This window comes from Nerophis lumbriciformis, linkage group LG14, assembly GCF_033978685.3.
Source record: "Nerophis lumbriciformis linkage group LG14, RoL_Nlum_v2.1, whole genome shotgun sequence".
Classification (NCBI taxonomy): domain Eukaryota; kingdom Metazoa; phylum Chordata; class Actinopteri; order Syngnathiformes; family Syngnathidae; genus Nerophis; species Nerophis lumbriciformis.
In genome coordinates, this window is record NC_084561.2 from 23,853,824 (window position 1) to 23,881,709 (window position 27,886).

General features: G+C 39.1%; 1 protein-coding gene across 4 annotated transcripts in view; it reads left to right on the forward strand.

Moving 5' to 3' along the window:
- pde4ba (phosphodiesterase 4B, cAMP-specific a) overlaps positions 1-27,886 on the forward strand; it is a 460,485-nt gene that overhangs the window by 265,956 nt on the left and 166,643 nt on the right. The window lies entirely within an intron of this gene.

The following is a 27,886-nucleotide window of genomic DNA, read 5'->3' on the forward strand; positions in this document are numbered from 1 at the left end:
CTGCTCACTGTACATATCCTATGAAGTCAGACCTACACTGTTTCAATGTCCATTTCTCAGATTATATAATTGTTGATGACTGAAGTGCTGATAGCAACCAAACCTAACCCCCCCGACCCAAACCTCTCCACATCCCACCCCCCGGATTGTAAATAATGTAAAAAATTCAATGTATATACTCTGATGATTAACTTGTGTGATGACTGTATTATGCTGATAGTATATATATGTACCATGAATTGATTAACGCGGACCCCGACTTAAACAAGTTGAAAAACGTATTCGGGTGTTACCATTTAGTGGTCAATTGTACGGAATATGTACTGTACTGTGCAATCTACTAATAAAAGTCTCAATCAATCAATCAATCAATCAGTCATATACATGCTACCCATTAGCATTAGTGATTTTACATGGCGATTACAACACCTCTATATTTGGTAATGAGAACTACAACTAAGATGCACATTACAATCAAACAGCAGGTGTGAATTGATAACAGCATTGGTATGGCCAATATTGCCTGTAAAACTACCAGTATTTGGACAATTATTTAAAAAAAGTAATTAATTACAATTATTTGTTGCTTTGCCAAAAATGTAATTGTTAAGTCGGGGGTGGCATAGTTTTGTGGTGGTCGTTTCCCCGTTTCCGGAAGCAGCGTGCTGGTGAGAAAAATGATTTATTTCCATAGCAAGGCGAGAATACGAAATGGTGCCGATGGCACGGGAAGCTACGCTAAAGCTTAGCAAAAGACTAGCCAAAAACAGGAACAAGAAGCAGGTAGAACCTGCTTGTTGTCGCATGTTGCGAATATAAAACTGTGTGGCGAGAGGAAGGAATAAATAGCTTTCTAATTAGTGACCGGGAGCAGGTGAGCGTCCCGACCACTAATCAGGGGCAGGTGACAATAATCAGCACCCATGGCAACAGGGTGCTGAAACAGAACTAAACAACTAAGGGAATCTCAAACTAAACATGACATGATAATGGATCATGACAATTAAATTACTAACATAATTACTCTTTAATAAATGCAATTCATTACTAGGGGAAATAATTATTGCATTACTTAAAAAAAAAAATATCTGGCTTATACAGTTGAGATGTTTCAACATTATAAAAGTCCATACACTTTACAATGTATTACGATTTCTAAGTGCTTTGTAAAAGGGAAACTCCCAGAAAGCTGTAACAGGAAGCTAATAGCTAAGTGACACGTGACGTCAGCACCCAGACAGAGTAGCATTAGCTCAGCTGTGTTTGTTAGCGCAGACTCGCAATTTGCAGGCAGTTACAGCAGCTCTGTTGAATATTTTCCCAGGATTGTGGTAGCGCTAGTTGACAAAGTGATTGAATGTGCCTCGATGGCGGGATTCTCCTTCTCAAACGGGGTATTGTAGGATTGCAAGCTTGTCACGTCAATCATTGATTTGTTGTACATTATTCCCTCGAAGTAATAGTGTGCATATGTGCATGTGTGTGTTGTTTGCTGTGTGATGTTGCCTCCTTCTATTTGACATCAAGTTAATTTTAGTGTTTCTTCATTAGATAAAAGATATTTCCTGCATTGAACTTGCTATGCTTCTAACACTGTCTTGCTGACATACAACCGTAGCAAAAGCAGAGTTCACATTAAATCAAATGTCTCAGTCATGGCGCTATAAAGTACATAGAAGTAATTCATTACATTACTCTTTACTAGTAAAAGTAAATTAGAACATTATCATATAACAGCGTTATTCATAACACTGGTAACTACTTGGTTTTGGAGCCATGCCCAAATTAATTTAAACCCAAAACTAATGTAACGTATCCAAACAACAGAAGAATAAGGACTTAATACATTTGAACAAGTGTCGATAGAAATATGTTCCAACAGAAAGTAATCAACTACTAGCAACAAATTAGCAAGTCGATTAATAATAGTTTTGAGAAAGTAATGCAACCCTAAATGATGCAATATATTACCACATACAGTATGTCAGTAGCCAAATTAGGAGCCTTTGTAACCAGTTTTAAAATGTTTCTATTATCATTTACATCCCAAATAAAATATTGTGATATATACTGTTATCGCAAGATGCTGCAATACGTAGTGGTAGAGATTTTAGGTCATATCGCCTATTCCTACATTGTTGCAGGTGGCTGAGTCTGCCATAATTTAGCACCGAAGTGAGGCACTAATAACTACTTGTTTCCAGTCTTGCTATTGGTTTATGTCGGCATCTGTGCCAATGGAGAACCGAGTTTTAGTTATCGGCACCCATCCCCGTAGTGCTGAGAACAGATGTACCGTTGTCTGTCGGTATTTTAGGCTTCCCGTATATATTCAGTGTGGAGTCCTACATCCTCTTTTGCACGTGTCTGATGGAAAAAAGCAACTTCTCCTGTAACATTTTCCCCCATCAGTAGCATTAGAAAGTAGCCATTTGCAGGTTACACTATAGAGCAGTGGTTCTCAAATGGGGGTACGCGTACCCCTGGGGGTATTTGAAGGTATGCCAAGGGGTACATGAGATTTTTTTTTAATATTCTAAAAATAGCAACAATTCAAAAATCCTTTATAAATATAAATAAAAACCTATCTTTTTTTCCAAATAGTTAAAGAAAGACCACTACAAGAGCAATATTTTGCACTGTTATACAATTTAATAAATCAGAAACTGATGACATAGTGCTGTATTTTACTTCTTTATCTCTTTTTTTTCAACCAAAAATGCTTTGCTCTGATGAGGGGGTACATCACTGAAAAAAGGTTGAGAACCACTGCTATAGAGCAATGCTTTACTTCTGGGATGTTCAACTAATTTGTTTTGGGGCCACAGTTCCAGAAAGCTAAGGACCGGGGGGCTGGACTCATCCCTTCACTAATTGTCTCATTGTGTATATTCTTGAAGAACCAGTGTCCTCTACAGTAGACATTTCATTTTTTGTGTATTTATTTTGTCGGAGTTACAGGAGCACTCTGTTGTTTTTAAGGACATTCTGCAAAAAAGTTGGTCAAAGATCATCTCTATCAATCAATCAACGTTTATTTACAAACCCCGTTTCCATATGAGTTGGGAATTTGTGTTGGACGTAAATATAAGCGGAATACAATGATTTGCAAATCCTTTTCAACCCATATTCAATTGAATGCACTACAAAGACAACATATTTGATGTTCAAACTCATAAACTTTATTTTTTTTTGCAAATAATAATTAACTTTGAATTTCATGGCTGCAACACGTGCCAAAGTAGTTGGGAAAGGGCATATTCCCCACTGTGTTACATGGCCTTTCCTTTTAACAACACTCAGTAAACGTTTGGTAACTGAGGAGACACATTTTTTAAGCTTCTCAGGTGGAATTCTTTCCCATTCTTGCTTGATGTACAGCTTAAGTTGTTCAACAGTCCGGGGGTCTCCATTGTGTTTTTTTAGGCTTCATAATGCGCCACACATTTTCAATGGGAGACAGGTCTGGACTACAGGCAGGCCAGTCTATTACCCGCACTCTTTTACTATGAAGCCACGTTGATGTAACACGTGGCTTGGCATTGTCTTGCTGAAATAAGCAGGGGCGTCCATGGTAACATTGCTTGGATGGCAACATATGTTGCTCCAAAACCTGTATGCACCTTTCAGCATTAATGGCGCCTTCACAGATGTGTAAGTTACCCATGTCTTGGGCACTAATACACCCCCATACCATCACAGATTCTGGCTTTTCAACTTTGCGCCTATAACAATCCGGATCGTTCTTTTCCTCTTTGGTCGGGAGGACACGACGTCCACAGTTTCCAAAAACAATTTGAAATGTGGACTCGTCAGACCACAGAACACTTTTCCACTTTGTATCAGTCCTTCTTAGATGAGCTCAGGCCCAGCGAAGACGATGGCATTTTTGGGTGTTGTTGATAAACGGTTTTCGCCTTGCATAGGAGAGTTTTATCTTGCACTTACAGATGTAGCGACCAACTGTAGTTACTGACAGTGGGTTTCTGAAGTGTTCCTGAGCCCATGTGGTGATATCCTTTACACACTGATGTCGCTTGTTGATGCAGTACAGCCTGAGGGATCGAAGGTCACGGGCTTAGCTGCTTACGTGCAGTGATTTCTCCAGATTCTCTGAACCCTTTGATGATATTACGGACCGTAGATGGTGAAATCCCTAAATTCCTTGCAATAGCTGGTTGAGAAAGGTTTTTCTTAAACTGTTCAACAATTTGCTGACGCATTTGTTGACAAAGTGGTGACCCTCGCCCCATCCTTGTTTGTGAATGACTGAGCATTTCATGGAATCTACTTTTATACCCAATCATGGCACCCACCTGTTCCCAATTTGCCTGTTCACCTGTGGGATGTTCCAAATAGGTGTTTGATGAGCATTCCTCAACTTTATCAGTATTTATTGCCACCTTTCCCAACTTCTTTGTCACGTGTTGCTGGCATCAAATTCTAAAGTTAATGATTATTTGCACAAAAAAAAAAAGTTTTATCAGTTTGAACATCAAATATGTTGTCTTTGTAGCATATTCAACTGAATATTGAAAATGATTTGCAAATCATTGTATTCCGTTTATATTTACATCTAACACAATTTCCCAACTCATATGGAAATGGGGTTTGTAATTAGCCCTTAATCACAAGTGTCTCAAAGGGCTGCACTAGCCACAATGACATCCTCGGCTCAGATCCCACATCAGGGCAAGAAAAAACTCAACCCAATGGGATACAATGAGAAACCTTGAAGGGGACCACAATGGAGGTCAAGTGGATCTAGTTAATAGTGTGAGAGTCCAGTCCGTAGTGGGGCCAGCAGGGGATCATCTTAAGTGGAAACAGGTCAGCAGCGCAGAGACATCCCCAACTGATGCACAGATGAGTGGTCCATCCCGGGTCCCGACTTTGAACAGCTAGCGCTTCATCTGTGGTCACCTAATAACCTCTCCACGCAGGAGAGGGGGGCAGAGCAGAAAAGAGACGGCAGATCAACTGGTCTAAAACGGGGTTCTATTTAAAGACGAGCGTATACAAATGAGTTTTAAGATGGGACTTGATTGCTTCTACTGAGGTAGCATCTCTAACTGTTACCGGGAGGGCATTCCAGAGTACTGAAGCTCGAATAGAAAACACTCTATAGCCCGCAGACTTTTTTTGGGCTATGGGAATCACTAATAAGCCGTAGTTCTTAGAACACAGACTTCTCTCCATGACAGCACTCTAGTGTTTTTAAGAATCAAATGTGAGTATCTCACAAGTTGTTTTAACTGAACTGGCAGGCCACCAGTTGAATAGTCCAAATGATTAAAAAAGAGAAGACCTAAAATGGAACCTTGAGGAACACCACTAGTAAAAACTAAAGAAGTTAAACAAATGACTACTCACTAATTCTGAAGTGACCAAGCTACACAGCAGGACCTTTAATCACATTATGAAAAAAAATTGTAACTGCCAAAAAGGACGGGTGCCTTTAGGAGCGCATTAGTTAAGTAAATCACAAGTTTGGACCCCAGTGTTCTATGTTTGCTAGCAAGATTCAGACTTAGAGAGACTTAGACTTGGACTTCCTTTATTGTCATTCAAATTTGAAATTTACAGTACAGATAAGAACAACATTTTGTTGCATTAGCTTTTTTAGACTTAGACTTAGACTTCCTTTTTATTGTCATTCAAATTTGAACTTTACAGTACAGATAAGAACGAAAGTTTGTTGCATTAGCTCATGGTAGTGCAGGATAAAAAATCAATAAGGTGCAGATATAAATAAATAGATTACTGTACAGATAAATATATTGTACTTTTGCATATGCATCCACGTTTATGGATGTATGTTATATTGTCTTTATATTCCAGCGAGTTAATCCATTTTGGGGGGGAATTGAGGGGATTATTATGATGCGTTCAAGAGTCTTACGGCCTGAGGGAAGAAGCTGTTACAGAACCTGGAGGTTCTGCTTCGGAGGCTGCGGAACCTCTTTCTAGAGTCCAGCAGTGAAAACAGTCCTTGGTGGGGGTGGGAGGAGTCTCTGCAGATTTTCTGAGCCCTGGTCAGGCAGCGGCTTTTTGCGATCTTCTGGATAGGAGGAAGAGGAGTCCTGATGATCTTTTCCGCCGTCCTCACCACTCTCTGCAGAGACTTCCAGTCTGAGGCACTGCAGGCTCCAGTCCAGACAGAGATGTAGTTGGTCAGTAGGCTCTCTATAGTCCCTCTGTAGAATGTTTAAGGACATTCTGCAAAAAAAGTTGGTCAAATATCATCTTTATGTCATTATAATTATATCATATTAAAATGTCAAATCAAGGATATGCTGATGTGTTTACAGTGGTCCAAGTTCCTCTATACAACATAACCTTTCTAGTGTTCTTTGGAATTTGTTACAAAAATGTTGGTGTTCCAAGTTTTGAACTGAACTTGGGACAGTGTCATTCCCGGGCTGCCAGTTAGAATTCATTGAGTATTCTGACAGTGCCAGATGCATTTGAAAAAATAAATAAATGAAACTGAAATTTCAGAGGTTTTACAAAACTATAGCGTTGACCTTTGAAGAATTACACCCATTTTATGCAGAAAACTACATTTTCTCTTCGGTAAGTGAAAAGAATGCTCAATTGAATTGGCCTTTGGAAAACATGTTTCATTTCTGGGAGAAACACAAGAATGTCTACAGTTGCTAAATGTAATGTGTTATTTATGAATCCATGATGTTAGTGTGACACTCCTTCTTGCAATAAATAGAAACACATGTCCTCATGGGGGATATTCATGCATGTGTTTGAGAATCGGTGCCTTTCATAATGTAAGACGCAAAGACAGAAAGATGTTATGTTCAAACCGTACAATCTTCCAAGGCACTGGGTGTAGTTAAGGATGGAAATATTGTAGCTACTTTAACTGGTGTATTTGCACTAAGTCTGAATTCTACTTCAGGACATAACTCATTGGCGCATGATGATGTGTGTTTTCTCGTGAACGTCTCTAATCAGGTTATGGAATAAATTAATTGTGAAAAAGTAGGCTAGGTTTCACCCCAGGAGTATTTTGTCTCAGGTGGAGAAACATAAGGTCACTGGCTGGGTGGGATTAGGTCGTAAAAAATAAGTCTGGTCTTGAGATGGACTAACTGAGGCTGAACAAAAACCTTTCTATTTGTTTCATATTGAAAAACAAACACCCACTGATTTTATAGTAGCATGTTTGTAAGTAAGATATTTACTTTACATTCTGGTTGATGCAAGACTGGCTTGTAATTAGGGGTTTGATATTGTTTACATATTATCTGATACATGTGTCATGTTGGTACTTAACGACGACAGTTGACTCAGTGGTGACTAAACCTCATTCTTGTCTGATTTCAGGGCTTCTAAAATAATATTGCGGTGACCTGGCAGTTATGTTTTGGGTCAGAGTCAAGAATTACCGATAGTTTGTGAGGCCGTGAATGTGTACAGGCTGATTCCTGACTGGTGATTGGACTAGAAGGGAGAAAGAGCATGTGTGTGTGAGTTTTTATTGATTGAGACTTTTATTAGTAGATTGCACAGTACAGTACATATTCCGTACAATTGACCACTAAATGGTAACAGCCGAATACGTTTTTCAACTTGTTTGGTCCACGTTAATCAATTCATGGTAAAGTGGGTGCATGTTGGGAATGACATGTCGCTACAGTCAGTCACTATTAATTTACCGTGGAAATCAGACTACCCACCGTGCCGGACGACTCTGGGTCAGTCTGCGTTCTCAGTGAAGGCTTCACATCTGTGGAACTCTTTGCCACTGGAGTTAAAGTCACAGTCGGACATTAAACTTTTCTCCACCTTTTCTCTACCTACTCAGTGACTAATACACAGTTACTCTGCCGAGCTCCAGACAGTACAGACAATAATTACTGGTTTGCAAATAATATTTTTAGCCCAATTAGGTGAAATTACATAATTTCCCACGGCACACCAGACAATATCTCATGGTACACCAGAGGTGGGTAGTAACGCGCTACATTTACTCCGTTACATCTACTTGAGTAACTTTTGGGATAAATTGTTCTTCTAAGAGTAGTTTTAATGCAACATACTTTTACTTTTACTTGAGTATATTTATAGAGAAGAAACGCTACTTTTACTCCGCTACTTTTATCTACATTCAGCTCGCTACTCGCTACTAATTTTTATCGATCTGTTAATGCACGCTTTGTTTGTTTTGGTCTGTCAGACAGACCTTCATAGTGCCTGCGTTTCAACAAATACAGTCACTGGTGACGTTCACTCCGTTCCACCAATCAGATGCAGTCACTGGTGACGTTCACTCCGTTCCACCAATCAGATGCAGTCACTGGTGACGTTGGACCAATCAAACAGAGCCAGGGGTCACATTACCTGACTTAAACAAGTTGAAAAACGTATTGGGGTGTTACCATTTAGTGGTCAATCGTACGAAATATGTACTGTACTGTGCAATCTACTAATAAAAGTTTCAATCAATCAATCAAAAGTGTGAAGGAAAAAAGACCCTTTTTTATTTCAACCGTTCATCCCATCAAAAGCCTAAAGACTGACTGCACAGTTCCTGTCTTCACAATAAAAGTGCCGCTCCATCGCGCCTGCGCTTTCAAAATAAGAGTCTCCGAAAGCCAGCGCAAACAAGCTAGCAAGCTACGGAGTTTGCCGCCAATGTATTTCTTGTAAAGTGTATAAAAACGAATATGGAAGCTGGACAAATAAGAAGCCAAAAACCAACCACTTTCATGTGGTATTAGACAGAAAGGAATCTATATGTGTTAAACATGCATGAAACGGCAAAATAAATAAATATGAATTATATACTGTATATATCAATGTATATATATATATATATATATATATATATATATATATATATATATGTGTGTGTGTGTGTGTGTGTGTGTGTGTGTGTGTATATATATATATATATATATATATATATGTGTGTGTGTGTGTGTGTGTGTGTGTGTGTGTGTGTGTGTGTGTGTGTGTGTGTGTGTTTTTATATATATATATATATATATATATATATATATATATATATGTGTGTGTGTGTGTGTGTGTGTGTGTGTGTGTGTGTGTGTGTGTGTGTGTGTTTTTATATATATATATATATATATATATATATATATATATATATATATATATATATATATATATATATATATATGTCTTAATAAGGTTATCCAAAAAATTGTGCTCGATACCGTAGTAGAGCGCAATATATGTATGTGTGGGAAAGAAATCACAAGACTACTTCATCTCTACAGGCCTGTTTCATGAGGGGGTTCCCTCAATCATCAGGAGATCTCCTGATGATTGAGGGAACCCCCTCATGAAACAGGCCTGTAGAGATGAAGTAGTCTTGTGATTTTTTTCCCACACATACATATACATATATATATATATATATATATATATATATATATATATATATATATATATATATATATATATATATATATATATATATATATATATATATGTGTGTATATGTTACTCATCAGTTACTCAGTACTTGAGTAGCTTTTTCACAACATACTTTTTACTTTTACTCAAGTAAATATTTGGGTGACTACTCCTTACTTTTACTTGAGTAATAAATCTCTAAAGTAACAGTACTCTTACTTGAGTACAATTTCTGGCTACTCTACCCACCTCTGTGGTACACTAGTGTGCCGTGGCTCAGTGGTCGTAGAGTACCGGTATTGATTCTCAGAAGCTATGAATTGGTAGCGTATCGGTTCAAATGCGAAATGTACTCATTCCTAGTAGCCACTGGCCTGCATACCCCAAATAACCTTTTCCAGTGGTCTACAATAGCCTGGTCTCCTAATAGTACACCTGTATTAAAAGTTCTGCACACTTCAACTGCTCTTGCAAAGTCAATTTGAAGACATTTTTTATCCATTTCGCATTCTTTTTTTAAATAGAATCCCTTAATAATTGTTATGGACAGGTATGTTCTCGCTCTATCTCTGTAAAAAGTACTGTGCTATTTGTGTTGAAAAGGAGAAGTACACAGATGGCTCACTTTGTTGTGCAGCATGTTGAGATCAGTTGATGCAAATGTGTTTGAGACACACGTGTTGGCTGGCGTATTACTCCCGGACTTCTTAGTCACTCTTGTGCATCGTGTTTCTTTGTATGTCATAGTGTGCTATGACAAGCCTCGCTTGTCGCAATTTGCTAGTGAGAAGCATTGCAAAGTAACACAAATCTGGAGGACCAAAGATGATTGCAACGCCAAATGCTGTCCCACTTTTTTGTAAGCGTTTTGAAAACAAATGATAAATGTATGCATTATCCTGTTAGATCTCACATTCTATATTGTGTTTTGGAAAAAGGTTGTCATAAACGTTACTTAATTCATTATCCTGTTAGATCTCGCATCCTATATTGTGTTTTGGAAAAAGGTTGTCAGAAACGTTACTTAATTCATTATCCTGTTAGATCTTGCATCCTATATTGTGTTTTGGAAAAAGTTTGTCATAAACGTTACTTAATTCATTTTCCTGTTAGATCTCGCATTCTATATTGTGTTTTGGAAAAAGGTTGTCATAAACGTTACTTAATTCTTTAAAAAAGTAATACAAAAGAAAACAAATTTGTTTGCATCTGTAAATGTATTCAGTTATAAACATTAAATGGCTTTCTTCTTTCCTTCATGTATCTAAACTTTACCGCTGCCGGTAGTTTTTTCTATATCTGTATTTAATAAGTTGTAGGTGTATGTATTTCAGTATAAAAGTGTACAGTGTGCCAGGGCATACATACATTATTTATTTAAGGCTTAAATCTCTGGAGTCTACATCAACTTCAGATCTATCCCTCATTTCAAAATGTTTTTTTTTAATGTTGTTTTTTTTCCCGAGCGCGGCCACTGCTGCTGCCCACTGCTCCCCTCACCTCCCAGAGGGTGAACAATGGGATGGGTCAAATGCAGAGGACACATTTCACCACACTTAGTGTGTGTGTGACAATCATTGGTACTTTAACTTAACTTTAACTTATTATGGCCAAACAGCAACATTTTTGTTTCATCTGACATCACATGGACAAAGATAAGACCTTCTTCAGTATCTTGCCAGTCAAGGGAAACCCTATAATTGTTACATTTGTTATGCTGCTTGCTTTGCTTTCAATGTCAAGCATCCCTACGCTTATGTGCACTTCCCCGCTTCACTATTTATTGCTAAAATTAAATACTCTTTTTTTTTACCTGCATGTCATCTTCTGTCTCCACATCTGAGGGTCCAAACTACGTAGCGTAACAGTCACCTTGCAAGACAAATTTCTGACGGCAATTATCTCCTCTTCGTTACATCGTAAAAAATGATCTGCCAATAGTTTTGAGATTCTATGTGACAAAAGTTGCATTAAGTTGACCACCAAGTATCTTTTTGCCTGGATCAGAGGACTGGACTAGGCCTCGTTAGTCCTATACCAGAGGTCGGCAACCTTTACCACTCAAAGAGCCAATTTGACTCATTTCACAAATTCAAGAAAACAATGGGAGCCACAAAACTCTTTTGAAATTCAAAATGAAATAACACTGAATACAAAGTTATTTTTTCTTTGTGCTATGTATAAACCAGACAAGTGGCCCATGAGACGTTATTTTGCGGCCCGCACCTCAATATGAAAATGTTATGTTAGCGCGGCCCGCAAGTTTTATATGAATGGCGCTTAACAGCGTCATACTTGCCAACCCTCCCGATATTTCCGGGAGACTCCCGAATTTCAGGGAAACTATTCTATCGGATGTCTGCTGATTTTTGCCCAACAACAATAATAAGGGCGTGCCGTGACGGCACTGTCTTTAACGCCCTCTACATCCTGTACTAACAGCGTGGCAGCCCGGTTACATTTTGTATGAGGCTTCTGCAGACATACATGAGTGACTGCAAGCATACTTAGTCAACAGCCATACAGGTTACACTGAGGGTGGCCGTATAAAACAACTTTAACACTCTCACTAATATGCGCTACACTGTGAACCCACACCAAAAAAGAATGACAGACACATTTTGGGAGAACATCCGCACCGTGAGACAACATAAACACAACAGAACAAATACCCAGAATCCCATGCATCCCTAACTCTTCCGGGCTACATTATACACCCCCGCTACCACAAAACCCCACCCCCCCAACCCTGCACCCCCGCACATCAACCCCCCCTCCCTTCCACTCCGTGCGCCGGTTGAGGTGGGCGGGGTTGGGGGTAGCAGGGGTGTATAATGTAGCCCGGAAGAGTTAGGGATGCATGGGATTCTGGGTATTTGTTCTGTTGTGTTTATGTTGTCTCACAGTGCGGATGTTCTCCCGAAATGTGTTTGTCATTCTTGTTTGGTGTGGGTTCACAGTGTGGCGCATTTTAGTAAGAGTGTTAAAGTTGTTTATACGGCCACCCTCAGTGTGACCTGTATGGCTGTTGACTAAGTATGCCTTGCAGTCACTTACGTGTGTATGGCAGAGCCCGCATACTACATGTGACTGTGCCGGCACGCAGATAGTATGAAATCGGACGCTTAAGGCACTGCCGTTACAGCACGCCCTCAATAATGTTGCCCCGGAAGATTTTCGGGAGAGGCACTGAAATTCGGGAGTTCCCGGAAAGATTGGGAGGGTCAGCAAGTATGCAGCTGAGCCGCATCAGAGTGATCAAAGAGATGCGGGTTGCCGACCCCTGTCCTATACTGTATTTTATCCATCATTGCCACGTTTTAATGTTTGTGAACATTCGGTAAATTGAAGGTTCATGTCATGCAGTGTGACTCATAAACTTCTAAGACTGCAGAGTGTTGTATAGTCGTTGAGTGTAGAAGGTCAGATCTGATTGTGGACACACTGCTTGTAATTGAGCATAAAGGACCAAACTTTGGTTGTTCACAGAGCTTCTTCTTGCAATGAGTCCAAAAGATGACAAAAGAGCCATTTTAGGCAAATACTACACAAGGACGATTTTTTTGTGGTTGCCAAAAAATAATCCAGTCTAAATGGAGTGTCCCAGCTGCTGGCGTATTGAACACCCCAAAGTATCTTCCACACAGAATAAGAAAACTCAACTGGCCCTGAAGCTGTTCTTTAGCCTCATTTTCGTGCTAAATAGCTTTTCAAATTTATGACCCGTTTTTGGCCATGCAAAGGACTTCCTCCAATCTGATGGCTCAGGACTGGAATGCAGACGTGTGTTGTGGAGTTCCTGGTTTGGCAGTAATTTGTTTGCACTTTGTTTGTGCTATGCCATGATTTGCACAGTAGGCTTTGTGCGTGGAGGTTAGGATTTTGGAATAACTAAAACTCCAGATTGTTTGCCATTGTTGTAAAAGTGGTTTGTAACAATTACCGGTATATGTGTTCTGCTATTGTCTGGGCATCGGTACAGATCCAGACTGCACCTTGTTTCTCATCCAGTGTCAGCATAGACTCCTGTGTGATGTGACCTTGTAAGGATTAACTGTATACAATGCAAATAAAAATTAACTATCTTAGCCAGGCATCTTACGAATGGATGAATGATAGGTGCCAAATTTGTTGATGTTTAATGTCAATTCTGAAGATGTCAACTCCTTATTTAAAGATTTTTTTTTAATTTTATTTACTATAATTAAGAGATCAATATAGGACCACAATTAGGCTGATAGTTTCAATACTGAATTAAATAAACAGTAATAATCAATTTGTATGAATTAATATGCAGTTCATTAGAATCTTGATTTATGAACTTGATTCTTTTTTTGTACATAGAAAAGTTTGTACAATGAAACTAATTTCTCTATATAAAACATTCTTGCCAACCCTCCCGAATTTTCCGGGAGACTCCCGAAATTCAGCGCCTCTCCCGAAAACCTCCCGGGACAAATATTCTCCCGAAAATCTCCCGATTTTCAGCCGGAGCTGGAGGCCACGCCCCGTCCAGCTCCATGCGACCTGAGTGAGGACAATCTTTTTTCATGACGGGAGGACAACAGGGTGACAAGAACTAAATAATCCAGACTACAGATAAATTGTATTATTATGTTTATCTTACCTAAAAATAAATATATATATTAATTAAAAAAAAAAAAAAAAATTACTATATTTTACACTCAGCCATAGAATTATACATTATAATAAACATATTTGAAATAATTAATTTTAAATTATCATAATAATTCATTTAAAATGACCATATTTAATTATTAAAATAATTGCTTGTTTATCAACAACTTTAAAATTTTATTCATTACATTTTGAAGCTCTCAGAAGCCAAGTTATGTTATATTCCTTAATATTTATTTATGCAAGTTTGAAGTATCAATTATCTAAACACAGTTTTGTTTGCATATTTTCAGGATGTAGATATATATATATATATATATATATATATATATATATATATATATATATATATATATATATATATATATATGAAATACTTGACTTGGTGAATTCTAGCTGTTAATATACTCCCCCCCCACACACACACACCCCCACACCCCCCGAAACTGGAGGTCTCAAGGTTGGCAAGTATGATATAAAAACAATGTAAATATGAATAATTGATTGTAGCTGAGATAGGCTCCAGCGCCCCCCGCGACCTCGAAGGGAATAAGCGGTAGAAAATGGATGGATGGATGGATGGTTCCAGCTTTGACAAAAGTCCATATTTTAGTAAAAGTTTGTACATTTTGAACACAATAGAAAGCGCTATACAGTACTGTATATCAAACAAACATAACAAGGGGGTGATGCATAATCTTTATATTTGATAACAAGGCCCAAACAACAACAAATAGCTGAACTGTCCGCATTACCAGCCGCCCTGCCGACATGCACACACATTGTCACTGAAAACAGCGCTGTCGGATGTTGTGATGACGTTAGCAATATCCACACGATTGTCTCCAGCGAAATCAGCATGTCTGCAGATGGATGTGACTTTAATGTATCCCAGATATACTCGCGAATAGCGAGCTACAAAAGCGTCTTTCAGGGTGAGAGCATCCAACTGGATCCAACGTCAAGCTCGTTGCAGCTCGCCTTTCGTCGCACACATCAAGGGACAGATGTAGAGTCTCTAAACACGAGTACGTTTTATAATAACACCAGGAAACAATGCTAGATTTTTGCTTATCGTTTTCAATAAAGAAAAAGTCACTAAAAGTCTCCAGACCAGGGGTGTCAAACTCATTTTAGCTTAGGGGCCGCATGGAGGAAAATCTAATGGTAAAATCATAGCATGATAACTTAAAAATAAAGACAACGTAGTCACGGGGAGAACGTGCAATCTCCAAAACAGAAAGATGCCGAGCCCAGGATCGTACCCAGGACCTTCTTATTGTTATTCTTAACCCCTGTTGAAAATCATATCATCATAGCAAATTATACAATGGCATCATGGTGACCATGGCCCCACCGCCACAGGTAGCTTGGCAATCGAGGGGAAACCCTGAATCATTTACTAATCGAACCGCATATGTCCAAACTAATTTTGTAAGTAATTTATAGGAATGTGTTGTACTTCAATGGCTGGCAGTTTCCCAATTTGTTCTGAAGATTGGTAACCAGTCTGCCATGTTGGCCTTCAAAATAAAAGGCTCAGCAAAACCTCTCAGTTGGAGACAATGGGCCCCATTCAACAATAAGTTCCTAACTTTTCCTCTTATCTTTCTTTCTAAGTGATTTCCTAAGAGGAGTCCATTCAAATTCATGACGTGTTCTTAAACGACCAAATTGTTCCCACCTGCTGTTCTTAAGTTGCTGAATGCCAAATGGTTAGCGCGTGCGTGTCTATCATAATTTGCATATAAACACGCCCTTATTTCCCCAATATGCATATGTAAACACCCTTAATTCCGTCATTTGCATAGGTAAACGCCCTTAATTACCCAAATAAGGGCACAATTCCGGCGGAAAAGCCGAACATCAATCACACGGAGAAAACACAAACAGATTACAGAAGACAAATTCGTATTATCCCGCGGGGGAAATACATAATGTCAAAACGTAAGTTTAAGAAAGGGGGGACTGCTGAGGTAGCCTAAAGCGTTCAAATAAATATTCGTCACTTCGGGAAAATAGGTGTAGCAGCAAAAGCATTGCCATTGTGTGCGTGCGTGTGTGTGCGTGCGTGCGTGCGTGTGTGTGTGTGTGTGTGTGTGTGTGTGTGTGTGTGTGTGTGTGTGTGTGTGTGTGTGTGTGTGTGTGTGTGTGTGTGTGTGTGCTTGCGTGTGTGTGTGTGTATGCGTGCGTGCACGCACACAGTAGGTCTACCTGTATATATTGCTCATTTTGCTATATGTCTGTCTGTCTGTCTGTCTTATCTATATCTATCTATCCATCTATCCATCTATCCATCTATCCATCTATCTATCTATGATGTTAATTTAACATTAGACAATAGAAGTAAGGGAACTTGTCACACTTAAGAACAAATAGGCCACCCTAAGAGTGCTCTGGAGCACTCGTAGATTTTGTTCTTACCTACGAACAAATCCCAGCTAAAAAAAAACATTGGTGGATACAAAAATCTCCTTAAAAACTTCGTAAGTGGGCCTAAGAACAAAATTTGTTCTTAAGAACGGTTGCTGAATGGGGCCTATTCATGTGATGATGACTAAAAGCGTTCCAGTCAACTCTGCTCGGTCCACAGTGCTTCAGACTTGCTTATTGCTCTGTGTTTTTTCTCCAAATAATTCATGTAAACCATCAACAATTCAGGTGTACAGTTGTAGTCATTCCAGTTAGTTGAACCAGCACAGTTGGAACATGGCAATGGAAGGTCCTGTCATCCTAGTAAATTGTTTGGGGTTCGAGAGAGCTTCCTGTTTTAACATCAAGCACCCTTTTGTCGTTAACTCTTCTATGTAACTCTTTAATTGCGATAACATTGTTTAAAATAGGGAAACTATATCCATTGTCTTTGCACGCCAACAATGTGATCATGAGTCATGAAAAAGTGCAGTGACACTGATTGAAGTTGCAGTCGTACGTTCATATTGACTAATTTCCCGTCATCCTACAAACGTCATCACTAAATCTTTCAGACTCTTGCCTTGACCTCTCCTCAGCGTGCGTAAACAGCTCTCATCCTGTCTCTCGTCCTCTAGTTAAAAGAGCGACTGGTGGCGTGGCCCCACAGACGAACTTGGTGTGAGAACAACGTGAGCGACAATGATTTCCCAGACAAAAAGCACACCCTATTACACAAAGAAGGCTCTTTGTTCCCAAGCACTGTCTCTGTGCTGTTATTACAAGGCTAAACGCTTGCATGGCCCGTCTTTGTGTGGTTAAGAACACGACAGGGCAAACACAGACACAAGATCAAGTCATTGCAGAAAGACCTCAGAGCGTTGAGATAACCTTATTTTTATGGGAATTGGATGGATGGCATTGTGTACAGTGGGTGAGACTATAGGCCAGGGGTCTCCAAACTATGGCCCGCGGGACGTCCCAAGTCCTGTCCAGTCGCTCAGACAAATCATATTGTTGATGTAGATGCTCATATCTGCTGTACAGATTTCTTTCTTTCTTTCTTTCTTTCTTTCTTTCTTTCTTTCTTTCGTTTATTTCGAACATGAACACACTTACAGCATAATTCATCACACAATTTCATATCATTTCATTTTACATCATGCCCGAAAAGGAGTAGGAACTCTCGTCTTGAGAACTGTGTGGGCATTAAGGGCGCCGCCCTCAACTGGTTCCGGTCGTACCTAACCGACAGGAGTTTTTGTGTAAAAGTAGACAGTTTTATGTCGTCCACAGCTCCTTTACCACATGGGGTCCCCCAGGGCTCAATCCTTGCCCCAATTTTATTTGCGCTTTACCTTCTCCCCCTTGGTTCTATTTTTAGGAAGTACAGTATTGCATTTCATTTTTATGCCGATGATTGCCAGATTTATTTTCCCATGGCACAAAATAACACGGTTCAACGTCTTATTGACTGCCTGCACGACATCAAAGTCTGGCTTTCAGCTAACTTCCTGAGCCTAAATGAAGATAAAACAGAAGTTATGTTGTTCGGTCCAAGTCGCTCTCCCTCCCCCAACGTTGACCTCGGCACTCTGACCCCGTATCTCAGCGACTCTGTCACAAACCTGGGGGTAAAGTTTGACTCAGATTTTAAATTCGAAAAACAAATCAGCAGCGTCGTTCAAAAAAGCTTTTATCAATTACGCCAAATAGCGAAAGTGAAACCGCTTCTATCAAGACATGATCTTGAGAAATTAATCCACGCTTTTATCTCGACTCGTCTTGATTATTGTAATGCCCTGTATGTAGGCATTAGCCAGGCCTCCCTCGCCCGCCTGCAGCTCGTGCAGAACTCTGCTGCTCGTCTGCTAACACAGACCCGCAGACGTGAGCACATCACCCCTATTTTAGCGTCCCTTCACTGGCTCCCTGTGCGTTACCGAATACATTTTAAACTCCTTTTATTTGTTTTTAAATGTCTAAACAACCTCGCGCCAACCTATCTCTCCGACCTCCTTCAGCCTTACTGCCCCACCCGATCCTTAAGATCAGCCGATCAGCTGCTGTTGACGGTCCCTGACACAAGGCTGAAGCTTAGAGGTGACAGAGCTTTCGCCGTTGCTGCTCCCAAGCTCTGGAACGACCTACCCCTGAGTGTTAGACAAGCCTCCTCTCTTCCTGTTTTTAAATCTCTCTTAAAAACATACTTTTATTCCATGGCTTTTAACACTGAGTGATATCCATCCTGCTGTGATCCTGTTTTTATGTTTTTATGTTTTTATTAATTCTATTTTAATTATTTATTTTTTATCGTGTTCTGTTTGTGTTGTGTTGTGTTTGCTCGGTACTCGTTTTATCTTTTAACCTGCTCATTGTACAGCACTTTGGCTACCCCTGTGGTAAATTTTAAATGTGCTTTATAAATAAAGTTGATTTGATTTGATTTGATTAGGAAGAAGCTTTACTTTACAAAGGAAGAAGATTTACTTTACAAAAGAGAAGTGTCGGATACTTCTCTTGCTGCCTTATTTGTGTTTGACTTTAATAAATGTTTGGATAAATCTAGTGTTTGACACAGCCAGACCGGAGCAGGAGGGGATAGAAAGAAGAAAAAACTAAAGAAAGAGGGGTACAGGACCATAACACCAAAAAAAAAAAATATATATATATATATATATATATATTAGGGATGTCCGATAATATCGGTCGATAAATGCGTTTAAATGTAATATCAAAAATGATCGGTATCGTTTTTTTATTACCGGTATCGTTTTTTTATTTTTTATTTTTTATTTTTATTAAATCAACATAAAAAACACAAAATACACTTACAATTAGTGCACCAACCCAAAAAAACTCCATCCCCCATTTACACTCATTCACACAAAAGGGTTGTTTCTTTCTGTTATTAATATTCTGGTTCCTACATTATATATCAATATATATCAACACAGTCTGCAAGGAATACAGTCCGTAAGCACACATGATTGGTCCACTAATAGTACTAACCTTTAACAGTTAATTTGACTAATTTTCATTAATTACTAGTTTCTATGTAACTGTTTTTATATTGTTTGACTTTCTTTTTTATTCAAGAAAATGTTTTTAATTTATTTATCTTATTTTATTAATTTCTTTAAAAAGTACCTTATCTTCACCATACCTGGTTGTCCAAATTAGGCATAATAATGTGTTAATTCCACGACTGCATATATCGGTTGATATCAGTATCGGTTGATATCAGTATCGGTAATTAAAGAGTTGGACAATATCGGAATAGCGGATATCGGCAAAAAGCCATTAAAATACCCAGTCCCCCTTGCCGCCCGGCCCATCTGCCCCCTCGGTGGAGCCCGGCTATGGCCCGGGAAAACTGGGAGGCCCCGGCATGGTCTTCCCCTGCGGCCTTTGCATGGCAGAGGTGCACAACGACCAGGATGCCATCCTATGTGAGGCGTCGTGCCATCCCTAATATATATATATATATATATATATATATATATATATATACATATATGTATATATGTATATATATGTATATATATGTATATATGTATATATATATATATATATATATATATATATTGCAGCTGAGATGCACCCCCCGCGACCCCGAAAACAAGCGGTAGAGAATGGATGGATGGATGCATTTTTTAATATATATAATTTTTTTGTATTATTTTATTTATTTTTATTATTTGTATTTATATACATAAATGTGTATTAGTGTTGTCCCGATACCAGTATTTTGGTACCGGTACCGGTACCAAAATAAAGAGGACCACAAAAAATGGCATTATTGGCTTTATTTTAACAAAACAATCTTAGGGTACATTAAACATATGTTTCTTATTGCAAGTTTGTCCTTAAATAGAATAGTGAACATACTAGACAACTTGTCTTTTAGTAGTAAGTAAACAAACAAAGGCTCCTAATTAGTCTGCTGACATATGCAGTAACATATTGTGTCATTTATCATTCTATTACTTTGTCAACATTATTAAGGACAAGTGGTAGAAAATAAATGATTAATCTACTTGTTCATTTACTGTTAATATCTGCTTACTTTCTCTTTTAACATGTTCTATCTACACTTCTGTTAAAATGTAATAATCACTTATTCTTCTGTTGTTTGATACTTTACATTAGTTTTGGATGATACCACAAATTTTGGTATCAATCCGATACCAAGTCGTTACAGGATCATACATTGGTCATATTCAAAGTCTTCATGTGTCCAGGGACATATTTCCTGAGTTTATAAACAATAATATAAATAAAAAACAAAAACAAAGAAGATGTTGTGATGCCAAAAAATATCAATGTAATCATAGTAAGATCAACTAGCTACGCTACTGTACTTGGTATCCTTACAGTGGATGTTAGGTGTAGATCCACCAATGGTGTTTGTTTACATTTTGACGCCGGTGAGCTACGGTGTGTAGTGAAACATGTTTAGCTATTCCTCGTCCTGCAGGGATGATACTTGTAAGAAACTTACTTTATTTGTCACCATGGAGGCAAGGATTAGTGATTTAGAAGTATGAATATATATATATATATATATATATATATATATTTTATTTTTCTTCACACATGCAAATAGTCTTAAAAGTACAAACATGCTCTTCATGGTTGTAGTTTTCTAATTGTCTTATTCGAAGACATGGACAGATTCAGAAACTAATCCTTTACTTTATTTTTCACTACATTTTAATGTACATTTAAAACATTTTATTGTGGTCCAGATATTACATATTGGATATGCCTTGGTGCGATTTTTGCGGAAATTTTGCTCCGCAGTTACAATTATAACCTGTTCCTTTGAGTCTGTCTGCAAGATGTTCAATCCTGGAGGAGTTCCCAGATTGCAAATGAAACCACACCCCACCCTCTCAAAAAGTATCATTATTTATCCTTTAGAAATGTATATCTTGAAGTCGTCACCGCAATTTTTTTTTTCCAGACACGGTTGAAAATGAACTTCTTGAAGATTATGTAGATGTAGATCACCTGGTCACAAAATTAGGTACACCTGCACACGTTCCAATCGTATTAGACTCTGCATAAAAGAGCTGTATTTAACCGCATTAAAGGCCTACTGAAACTACACTACTACTGACCACACAGTCTGATAGTTTATATATCAATGATGAAATCTTAACATTGCAACACATGCCAATACGGCCGGGTTAGCTTACTAAAGTGCAATTTTAAATTTCGCGCGAAATATCCTGCTGAAAACGTCTCGGTATGATGACGCCGGCACGTGACGTCACGGATTGTAGCGGACATTTTGGGACAGCATGGTGGCCAGCTATTAAGTCGTCTGATTTCATCGCAAAATTCCACAGTATTCTGGACATCTGTGTTGGTGAATCTTTTGCAATTTGTTCAATGAACAATGGAGACAGCAAAGAAGAAAGCTGTAGGTGGGAAGCGGTGTATTGCGGGCGGCTGCAGCAACACAAACACAGCCGGTGTTTCATTGTTTACATTCCCGAAAGATGACAGTCAAGCTTTACCATTGGCCTGTGGAGAACTGGGACAACAGAGACTCTTATCAGGAGGACTTTGAGTTGGATACGCAGACACGGTACCGTGAGTACGCATGCAGCTGCGGCTTCCAAACATTTGATCACTTGCCCGTATGTGCGTGCTGCTATGTGCATGTCACGTACGTAACTTTGGGGACTTTGGGGAAATATATGTGCTGTATGAACTTTGGGGAGGTGAACGGTACTTTGGGCTGTGGGATTGAGTGTGTTGTGCAGGTGTTTGAGTTGTATTGGCGGGTTGTATGGACGGGAGGGGGGAGGTGTTTGTTATGCGGGATTAATTTGTGGCATATTAAATATAAGCTTGGTTGTGTTGTGGCTAATAGAGTATATATATGTCTTGTGTTTATTTACTGTTTTAGTCATTCCCAGCTGAATATCAGGTCCCACCCGCCTCTCACAGCATCTTCCCTATCTGAATCGCTCCCACTGCCCTCTAGTCCTTCACTCTCACTTTCCTCATCCACGAATCTTTCATCCTTGCTCAAATTAATGGGGAAATCGTCGCTTTTTCGGTCACAATCGCTCTCGCTGCTGGTGGCCATGATTGTAAACAATGTGCAGATGTGAGGAGCTCCACAACCTGTGACGTCACGCTACTCGTCTGCTACTTCCGGTACAGGCAAGGCTTTTTTATCAGCGACCAAAAGTTGCGAACTTTATCGTCGATGTTCTCTACTAAATCCTTTCAGCAAAAATATGGCAATATCGCGAAATGATCAAGTATGACACATCGAATGGACCTGTTATCCCGTTTAAATAAGAAAATCGCATTTCAGTAGGCCTTTAATGTCATTACATCTTTATGTGCATGTCAAGATTAGATGAGGATGATATATTATCCTCCCCTTTTGTGTGTTTCCTCATAGCCTGAAAGTCTGAGAGCTTTACTTCATGTCTAAATAAGAACATCCACCTCTCTGTAATGTCTCAATGTGGCTTGACTGCAAAACCCTGCAAACAGAGGCATCAAAAACTGCGTGCAAGCTCACGTCAAAATGCATGAACTTTATAATTCATCGCTTTAGTGTTGTTTAACATGAGTATTCAATCATCCATCCATCCATCCATCCATTTTTTACCGCTTGTCCCTTTCTCAGCTGCATTCGGGCGGTAAAGTTAAAGTTAAAGTACCAATGATTGTCACACACACACACTAGGTGTGGCGAGATTATTCTCTGCATTTGACCCATCACCCTTGATCACCCCCTGGGAGGTGAGGGGAGCAGTGGGCAGCAGCGGTGGCCGCGCCCGGGAATCATTTTTGGTGATTTAACCCCCAATTCCAACCCTTGATGCTGAGTGCCAAGCAGGGAGGTAATGGGTCCCATTTTTATAGTCTTTGGTATGACTCGGCCGGGATTTGAACTCACAACCTACCGATCTCAGGGCGGACACTCCAACCACTAGGCCACTGAGTAGGTGGGGTACACCCTGTACAAGTCGCCACCTCATCGCAGTATTCAATCATTGTAACAACATTTACAAGTCAGAGAATACACAATTCATTATAGGTCTTCTTTAAATATGTTTTTAAAGTCAAAGCAACATTTTATAATATGTTTGTATTCAGGTTAGCCAATAAGGCCTTTGCATGTATCCGTATGTTGGCTCGTGTTTTACACACGTGATCATTTGACATAAAACACACAATTGACCCAAGGGAAGATGCAGTCAAGCATCGAATGGTTGGTACAAAGTGCATGCATGTGTGAACACGCATAAAGTGTACACACACTTGTTTTTCATCTTTTCTACTAGGGCGACCATTTTTTCATTACGAAAATAACAGAACACTCAACCAACTCAGCAATGGGATACTCAAAAGAAATGAACTGTGAGATCATGCATGCCTCAAGTGGGAATCCTCTGTATTGATAGTAAATGTTTGTGTAACAAAATACCATCTATAACCAAAAACAAATTCACATATGCTTCTTAGAGGTTACTCTCTTAGATAATCTTCCATAGTGCAAACAGAGATGGGTAGGTTGTGAGTTCAAACCCTGGCCGAGTCAAACCAAAGCCTATAAAAATGGGACCCATTGCCTCCCTGCTTGGCACTCAGCATCAAGGGTTGGAATTGGGGGTTAAATCACCAAAAATGATTCCCGGGTGCGGCACCGCTACAAGGAGATGGGTCAAATACAGAGGACAAATTTCGCCACACCTAGTGTGTGTGTGACAATCATTGGTACTTTAACTTTAACTTAATAACTTTAAAATCTCTGAAGTGGAGTGATGATTAGAGATGTCCAATAATGGCTTTTTTGCCGATATCCGATATTCCGATATTGTCCAACTCTTAATTACCGATTCTGATATCAACCGATACCGATATATACAGTCGTGGAATTAACACATTATAATGCCTAATTTTGTTGTGATGCCCCGCTGGATGCATTAAACAATGTAACAAGGTTTTCCAAAATAAATCAACTCAAGTTATGGAAAAAAATGCCAACACGGCACTGCTATATTTATTATTAAAGTCACAAAGTGCATTATTTTTTTTCACATGCCTCAAAACAGCAGTTTGGAATTTGGGACATGCTCTCCCTGAGAGAGCATGAGGAGGTTGATGTGGGCGGGGTTGAGGTGGGGGGGAGGGGGTAGGGGTAGCGTCCCGGAAGAGTTAGTGCTGCAAGGGGTTCTGGGTATTTGTTCTGTTGTGTTTATGTTGTGTTACGGTGCGGATGTTCTCCCGAAATGTGTTTGTCATTCTTGTTTGGTGTGGGTTCACAGTGTGGCGCATATTTCTAACAGTGTTAAAGTTGTTTATACAGCCACCCTCAGTGTGACATGTATGGCTGTTGACCAAGTATGAACGGCATTCAATTGTGTGTGTGAAAAGCCGTAGATATTATGTGACTGGGCCGGCACGCAAAGGCAGTGCCTTTAAGGTTTATTGGCGCTCTCTACTTCTCCCTACATCCGTGTACACAGTGGTGTTTACTTTTTGAAACAGATACCGATAATTTTGAAACCGATACCGATAATTTTCGATATTACATTTTAAAGCATTTATCGGCCGATAATATCGGCAGTCCGATAATATCGGACATCCCTAGTGGTGATGGAAAGAATGTCTTTACTTGAATTAGAAAAAATAGCCTGTAAGAAAATAACAGTGCTCTTTTCATGTCTCCCTAGACGAATCTGAAACAATTAGGGATGTTCCGATCAGGTTTTTATGCTACAGATTCTGATACCGATCATCCATGAGTGAAATCTACCCATACCAATACCGATACCAATCACATGTATTAACTGTCATTTTTTATATGTATTTATGATGAGTGCTCTTGACAGTCTGCGATGAGGTGGCGACTTGTCCAGGGTGTACCCCGCGTTCCACCCGTGTGCAGCTGGAATAGGCTCCAGCACCCCCCGCCACCCCGTAAGGGACAAGCGGTAGAAACTGGATGGATGGCTATTGACAGTTTAACAATATCAAGACGACATTTAAACTATTTCCTTATCTTAACTAGTTCCTTATTCTCTTGTGTTACATACAATTGTTTGATCATTACAAAGTCAATAGTAGTCAATAACTAAACAAAAGTAAAAACTACTATTTACTACTCATTTAAATGTATTGGTTTTTGCCCTCAAAGTTCTCCTCTGTGCAGATAATTACTCAATGAGTTTGTAAATATTAACAAAAACAACAACAACAAATATTTTGAAAAAACTAAGATACAGTATACACTAGGGTTGTACGGTATACCGGTATTAGTATAGTACCGCGATACTCATGAATCATTTACAGTACTATACTATACTATTCCTCTGAAAAGAACCGGTCCCGTTTCTTACAAGTATCATCCCTGCAGGACGAGGAATAGCTAAACATGCTTCACTACACACCGTAATTCACCGTCGTTATAATGTAGACAAACGGCATTGGTGGATCTACACCTGACATCCACTGTAATGATACCAAGTACAGGAGCGAATCTAGTCGATAATACTATGATTACGTCGATATTTTTTGGCGTCACAATGTCTTCTTTCGTTTTTTTTTTTTAATTTATATTGTGTTTAGAAACTCAGGAAATATGTCCCTGGACACATGAGGACTTTGAATATGACCAATGTATGATCCTGTAACTACTTGGTATCGGATTGATACCCAAATGTGTGGTATCATCCAAAACTAATGTAAAGTATCAAACAACAGAAGCATAAATGATTATTAAATTTTAACAGAAGTGTAGATAGAACATGTTGAAACAGAAAGTAATCAGATATTAACAGTAAATGAACAAGTAGATTAATAATTCATTTTCTACCACTTGTCCTTAATAACATTGACAAACTAATAGAATGATAATTGACACAATATGTTACTGCATATGTCAGCAGACTAAATTAGGAGTCTTTGTTTGTTTACTTACTAATAAAAGACAAGTTGTCTTGTATGTGCACTAGTTTATTTAAGGACAAACTTGCAATAAGAAACGTATGTTTAATGTCCCCTAAGATCATTTGTTAAAATTAAGTAATAATGCCATTTTTTGTGGTCCCCTTTATTTAGAAAAGTACCGAAAAGTATCGAAATAATTTTGGTACCAGTATCGGTACCAAAAAAGACTGATAAAGTTGAGGAATGCTCATCAAACACTTATTTGTAACATCCCACAGGTGAACAGGTTAAATGGGAACAGGTGTGTGCCATGATTGGGTATAAAAGCAGCTTCCATGAAATGCTCAGTCATTCACAAACAAGGATGGGGCGAGGGTCACCACTTTGTCAACAAATGCGTGAACAAATTGTCGGAACAGTTTAAGAACATTTGTCAACGAGCTATCGCAAGGGATTTAGGGATTTCACCATCTACGCTCCGTAATATCATCAAATGATTCAGAGAATCTGGAGAAATCACTGCACGTAAGCGATGATATTATGGACTTTTGATCCCTCACGCGGTACTGCATCAAAGAGCGACATCAGTGTGTAAAGGATATCACCACATGGGCTCAGGAACACCTCTGAAAACCACTGTCAGTAACTACAGTTTGTCGCTACATCTGTAAGTGCAAGTTAAAAACTTAGACTTAGACTTCCTTTTATTGTCATTCAAATTTGAACTTTACAGTACAGATAAGAAGGACATTTTGTTGCATTAGCTCGTTGTAGTGCAGGATAAAAGAGCAATAAGGTGCAGATAAAAATAAATAGATTACTGTACAGATAAATGTATTGCACTTTTGCATATGCAGCGAGTTAATCCGGGGGATTATTATGATGCGTTCAAGAGTCTTATGGCCTGAGGGAAGAAGCTGTTACAGAACCTGGAGGTTCTGCTACGGAAACTCTACTATGCAAAGCGAAAGCCATTTATCAACAACACCCAGAAGCGCCGCCGGCTTCGCTGAGCCCGAGCTCATCTAAGATGGACTGATGCAAAGTGTAAAAGTGTTCTGTGGTCTGCCGAGTCCACATTTCAAATTGCTTTTGGAAACTGTGGACGTCGTGTCCTCCGGACCAAAGAGGAAAAGAACCATCTGGATTGTTATAGGTCCGAAGTTAAAAAAACAGCATCTGTGATGGTATGGGGGTGTATTAGTGCCCAAGACATGGGTAACTTACACATCTGTGAAGGCACCATTAATGCTGAAAAGTACATACAGGTTTTGGAGCAACATATGTTGCCATCCAAGCAACGTTATCATGGACGCCCCTGCTTATTTCAGCAAGACAATGCCAAGCCAAGTGTTACAACAGCGTGGCTTCATAGTAAAAGAGTGTGGGTACTAGACTGGCTTGCCTGTAGTCCAGACCTGTCTCCCTTTGAAAATGTGTGGCAAAATATGAAGCCTAAAATTGATTGATTGATTGATAAAAGGAAAGGCCATGTAACACAGTGGTAAAA